Below are 6372 nucleotides of genomic sequence, written 5' to 3' on the forward strand. Positions count from 1 at the left end.
AAGACCATGCAGCATACTATTAGACTGATGTTATTCTGCCAGTTAAAGACGCCAGCTTTTTTATATAGATATATACATAATCTTTTGTAAAGATTGTTCAAAAAGTCATGAAAAAAACCCCGATGTTATACTCCCATATCAGTTTGTGTACTTATGGGCAGCATAATTGATTTTTTTTTTGTCTAATTTGATTTGATTTGTTGACAAAAGCTGTGCTCCTATTCGGCGAAAATGATCAAAAACAATAAAGGAATGTCTTTTGTCTGCAGATGTCTCACTATTTCATTGAAAAGTTATCCATGCTACATATAGGACCACTATAGGAACGGTTTGTTGTTGTTGTTGTTGTTTAAATGTATCCATTGAATACAATCAATCGCTTTGCCGTATATCCCTGGAAGAAAAAAAAGTGCTTTGCCGTGTATCCTTGTTAGAGCGTCAAACGCTTTGCTCGTAACAGTTGAAGACAGTGAAGGATTTTGCTGTGTATCCAAGTAAGACAGTCAAGTGCTTTGCCCTGCATCTCTGTAAAGATCCGAGCTTTTTCCTAAGAACCCATGGAAACAGTGAAACATGGAAATAAGTGTTTTGTCGTGTAGCCTTGGAAACAGGAAAATTAATTCATCTTTTACATCAAGGTTGCAAATTAATATTCTGCATCTCTCTCTCTCTCTCCCTCTCTCTCTCCCTCTCTCTCGTTGTTTACCTATCTGTATGTACATGTTGTATGCTTTAGGCCCTTTGCTTAATAATAAAACCGTGTGAGTAGTTGTATTCATTAAGTGGTATTTGCGTTTTTTTACGGCCATGTAAAACATTCAACAACTGTTATCATTCCTAATGAAACACACACACACTCTCTCTCCCTGTATCTCTCTCTCTCTCTCTCTCTCTCTCTCTCTCCCTCTCTCTCTCCTCTTTCTCTCTCTCCCCCCTTCCCCCTCTCTCTTTCTCTCTCTCCCTCTCTCTTTCGTTCTCCCCCCTCTCTCTCCCCCCCCTCTCCCACCATCTCTCCCCCGTCTCCCTCTCTCTCCCCCCCCTCTCTCAGTGATCTGTTCCTGTCTTTTCTTTCTCTGCTGGATTTCATTTTCCAGTCTGTTTCTGCATCTGTTCCACCAAGGAAAATCACCTTCACTGCACGTCTTATGTCTAGATTAATTCAACAAACGAAATATAATATACTTCCTTTTAAAGTGTACAATTTAAATGTATCGGCTGTGGTGATGCTTGGGAACTTGTATCCTTCTTGGCAGTTCATTCAGTGAATCCTATATACGTGTCATTTATGCTCCCTCCCCCCCCCCCCCCCCGCCCACCCACCCCCCCCTCCCACCTCGCGTTCATTGCTTATATTCAAATGGATGCTACGCTGCAAATGTAATTTACTGTGCTACTTGGTAAATAAAAAACAAAACAAAAACAAACTGCATGTTTTTTTTAATGTGGAGGGCTCTTTCTCTCTCTTGCTTGGTTTTGGATTTTCTTGTTTTTTTTTTCTTCTCCTTTTGAAAGAAAGAGGAAGGTATTCAATATTTCTTTAATAAATTGAATAGAGGTTGGGGTACTGCTTTAACTTAAAGTGGGGGGGACACGGCAGAACAAAAGAGACCAAAATGATGATTTTTCATGATTTGGGTTTTTGATGGATTTTGATTCTTGAACATCTCTTCCATCATATGCATAAGTTTTTCCACTGAAAAGATGTCTTTAACAATGAAAAAATTGCCAATAAAGATTGCTTGCTGAATCGCGAAAGTGTTGATTAATAATTTTTTGTTCAATTTCGACACAAGTCGTCAAATTTCTGGCCTTGACAACATACCTTGGACTTGCTCAACGATGAGTAGACGTACAACCATGAGACTTTGCATGATTGTTTTATGACATGTTATTGAAGTTTTGTCACGAGTATGTATGAAAATATTCTCTGGGTTTTAATTCATAGCAGTTCCAATCTTTTTACTCGTTGTAAATTTTGAGGATTTCGCAATACCCAAAATTTCAAAAATTCATAAAAAGTACAATAATTGAAGAATCAACACAATCTCACGTGAAAATGAAGATACTGTTGTTGTGTATCAAGTCCACATAACAAAACGTTTCTGCATGCACCACATGGACCACAAACCCGATTTCTCTGACACATTGTTTGGCGGCCATTTTGATTTGTTTCCATAGAAACGGGTATTCACAGAAATCTAAGAACGCTTTTTTGTGATCCACAAGTGATGATACACCTAGTAGACCAAAAAAGAGGGAGAGAAAAAAAAGTCGTTATTTGACTGTAGTGTCTGACTTTAAAGAAAACGACAAAATGAGAAAAAACAAATAAACTTGAAATATACCACCCTCTCTCCCTCTCTCTGTGTGGACATGGAGCTTACAGGATTCTGACTTGTAAAAGTGATCCTCCACAATTCGATTTCACAAGTCTACAGCCTGGCAATGAGCAATGACTTTTGGCAGACACACATGTTCGTGAGAAACTGCATCAATCGGTGTTTTTGGTACACGTTATTTAAAATTAAAGAATGGGGGTTTGTTATTTGTAGTTATTTTCAAACTGCAACAGAAAATGTGTCCTGTCATGTTGTCACAGCTTACCCCTTTTGCTTGGGTCAGCGTGACCTTTCGTGCTATGGGCACGTGCATTGTGTGGGAAACAGGGAGGGTGCGTGCTACGGACACCATGTGTAGATGTCAGAACTTGTGGCAACTGCAGCAGAAAAAAAAACAATCTCAGCCCTGTGGATTTTCTTGCAAGAAGCACGTGCAAAAGTGACGACAGGGTTCGTTGTTCTCATGCGAAGAAACATAGGCGCTTGAAATAATGTTACAAGATTTCTCCCGTCCCCAAACCAGTATCATGCAGCCGACTGGAGATTTGTGCAAATCAGATATGAAATGCATTTATGCACGAACTGTATTAAAAACAAGTTGACAGTTCTTGACAATAACGTATTACGTATTTTCAGTGATCACACACACACACACACTACCCTGCCCCCTTCCTACCTCCCCCCATCCCCCATGCACTCATTTCTAGGTTACATATCGCAGCTTCCACGGCACACACACACACACACACACACACATTTATGTAAGCACACTCACAAACAGCCCATACCCCCACCCCCACCCCACCCCACCCCCTCAACATACACACACACACACACACACACACACACACACACACATATATATATATATATATATATATATATATATATATATATATATATATATATATATATATACATACATGCACAACCAACAACAGTGCTGAAGACGAAGACAACAAGACTGATGACAGGACATGTGTTGCTGATGACAGTCACCGACATGACCAGGACCCAGCACATTCTGTCCACGGCCTGACAGCAGACGATGACTCTGAGGGGCAGACACACACACTCTGCACGACAAAGACACTGGCTCTGTCTTCTTCTTCTTCTTTGCGTTTGACAGCTACGCAGTCAGGGTCGAAGTCCGAGGGATGCCACAAACTCGGACGTCCGGTGAAGATCGGCTGTCATTCCCCAGAGCTTGGTGTTGAGGTCAGCACCCCCAGGCCAGGACTGCTGCCGCATCTTCTCATACAGGGGGCAGTCTTGGAGAATATGGGATGGGGTCTGGTCAGCCTGGCCGCAATCACATAGGGATGTGGCTCTGTCAATCCTGATGTCACAGACAATCTGAAGTCAGCATGCAAGGTGAGTGACACACAAGGGGACACTTCAGCACACAGTCAGACAGACACACGCCACAGCAGGCACACAGCAGAAACACAGGAAAGGCATGTGGAAAACGTACAGAGAAAGGACAGAATCAGGAGGAGGCTGTATTGCTCCTGCGACGGTGCCAGTGAAGCAGGGTCGGCCTTTGGCAATATCCACCTTTCTTCCCCTGTACTTTTCCGTTTATAAGGCGAAAAAAAACCGCACACCCAACTTGTATATATATATATATATATATATATACTCTTCATTTCTTCCCCTCCTCTTTTTTTTTTTTTTTTTTGTGCTGACCAATCATCTGTACCATTTCGGTGGCATTACTCCCACGCTGCTCATTTAGATCCCCCCATACACGGCCACACCCGGGTTCGTCCGTCACACTTCCAGCGTCGACAGTCCGCAGGGAACCACCGATGTTAGGTCGCCAGGGGGCCACACACCAGAGGAGACCCTGCACTGCTGCTGATTCGCTTCGGTGGCCCCTCCACTCTTTGACCGGCCTTCTTTACATCTCTTGACAGCGGAAGAAATATATTACAATGTCATTTAAAATAATTTACGATTTTTCCGTCCAGGGAAAGCAACTGAATGGAAAGAACAGAGGGGAAGAAATGTAAATATTGCCCGGCCTTCCAGGCATGCTGCTTCACTGAAAGAGGCCTGAAAACCAGAGCAAGCACAACATGGCCCGCAGGTCCACCAGCCAAAGCATCATTGCAGACTCTCTCAGGAGAGTGTCATCAGGAGACCGCTCCAGACGGAGCGAGGGCTCCCGACCTGATGAACAGCAAACAGGCAACACTGATGCTCCTGACGACAGTAAACAGGACATCAGCCTGGACACAGAGGTTGGAATCAGGTCCAGAGAAAGTAAATTGTCCATCGACAACCCCTCGCCATCACACTCTGTTCTGGGCTGTTCTGGCCATTCCAGTCCAGTTGGTCCCTTGCTGCTTCAGCTCTGCCTCGGTATCTCGCCTCCAGCTGTTGAGAGGCCGGCCTCTCTTCCTCTTTCCCTGCGGGTTCCAGGTCAGCGCTTGGCGTGTGATGCTGGACACTGGCTTCCTAAGGGTGTGTCTGATCCAGCCCCACTTCCTCCGTAGTATCTGCTTGGCCACTGGTTCCTGTCCCGCTCACTCCCACAGATCTTCGTTTCGGATCTTTTCCTGCCATCGGATCTTGTAGATGCGCCTCAGACAGGTGTTGAAGAATGTCTGAATCTTCTGCTGCATCGTCTGTGTTGTCTGCCATGTCTCGCATCCATAAAGCAGAATTGACTTCACATTGGAGTTGAAGATGCGGAGTTTGGTTTTCATACTGATTGCTCCAGATGCCCAGATGTTCTTGAGCATGATGAAAGCTGTTCTTGCCTTGCTGATTCTGACTGTGGTGTCTCGGTCTGTGCCTCCCTGTCGGTCAACCACGCTTCCCAAGTAGACGAAAGACTCCACCTCCCTGATGGGCTCTCCATCGACTGGTGTGTTGGCAGTGGTGTTGATCTTCATTAGCTCGGTCTTCTTCTTGTTGATCTTGAGCCCTGTCCTGGCTGACGTGGTCTCCAGGCGAGTGGTCTTGTCCTGCATCTGGCTGTGTTTGTGTGACAGGTGCGCCAGGTCGTCAGCGAAGTCGAGATCGTCCAGCTGTGTCCAGAGTGTCCACTGTATACCGTTGTTCCTGCCTGTTGTAGTGGTCTTCATGATCCAGTCGATGACCATGAGGAAGAGGAATGGTGACAGCAGGCACCCCTGACGAACTCCAGTCTTCACCTCGAAACTTTCGGACAGCTGGCCTGCGTGGGCAATCCTGCAGCTCATGTCCTGATAGGTGCACCGGATGAGCCCGAATTTCACACAGAGAAATATGTTGTGATAAAAAAAAGAAATACAAATACAAATACAAAATAATGTCAATAAATCAGGGATAGAATTACTTCATTACATTGTAAATAGTCTTATAGTAAATGGTCTTCTTTAAAAGATGGAAAGCGATGGTTTCGCTGATTTTCTTCCGTTACATGATTTTATCTGTTTGACAGAAACGTTTGTGGCAAATGACTTCAGTTCACCATTATTCATTGAAAAAAAGGTGACTGCTGGAGCTTTCAAAACGAAGTTAAACATGGTGAAAGGTGGTATAAAATCAGAGGTACCTTAAGATGAAGATAAAATCACGACTTGGACTCTTTGTCAGGTGAAGAGGTGTTTGGCACGCCGCAGTATGAGGTGAGTTCAACTCAATGGGTGGAACTATCAGCAGCTACTTGCATAATTTGTCTTGATATTTTTCATTCCATTAACAGAAGAAAGAAAATAGTAACGTAATAGGTCAACATTCATACTGTAGTATTTCATGAATTTTTGTTGGTGCTACGATTTCGTAACAGGACCGTAACGTTTTTTGTGTGGTTTTTTGTTTCTAGTTCTTTCTCTCGTGTTTAGATATATCTACAATGAGCTTACACAACTGAATTGTTTGTCGTCAAATAAGGATAGTTTCGATTATGTATGGGAACAGACAGGTGTGTGCCGTGTTTTTGGTCTCGGAAGGGCATACTTATGAAATCCACACTGAGTTCCGATCCATACCTGTCTCCATTCCCCTTTTGTGTATTGTGGCCAAAGGCCGATGTGTAAAA

The sequence above is a fragment of the Babylonia areolata genome, chromosome 14 (genome assembly GCF_041734735.1).
Source record: "Babylonia areolata isolate BAREFJ2019XMU chromosome 14, ASM4173473v1, whole genome shotgun sequence".
Classification (NCBI taxonomy): Eukaryota; Metazoa; Mollusca; class Gastropoda; order Neogastropoda; family Buccinidae; genus Babylonia; species Babylonia areolata.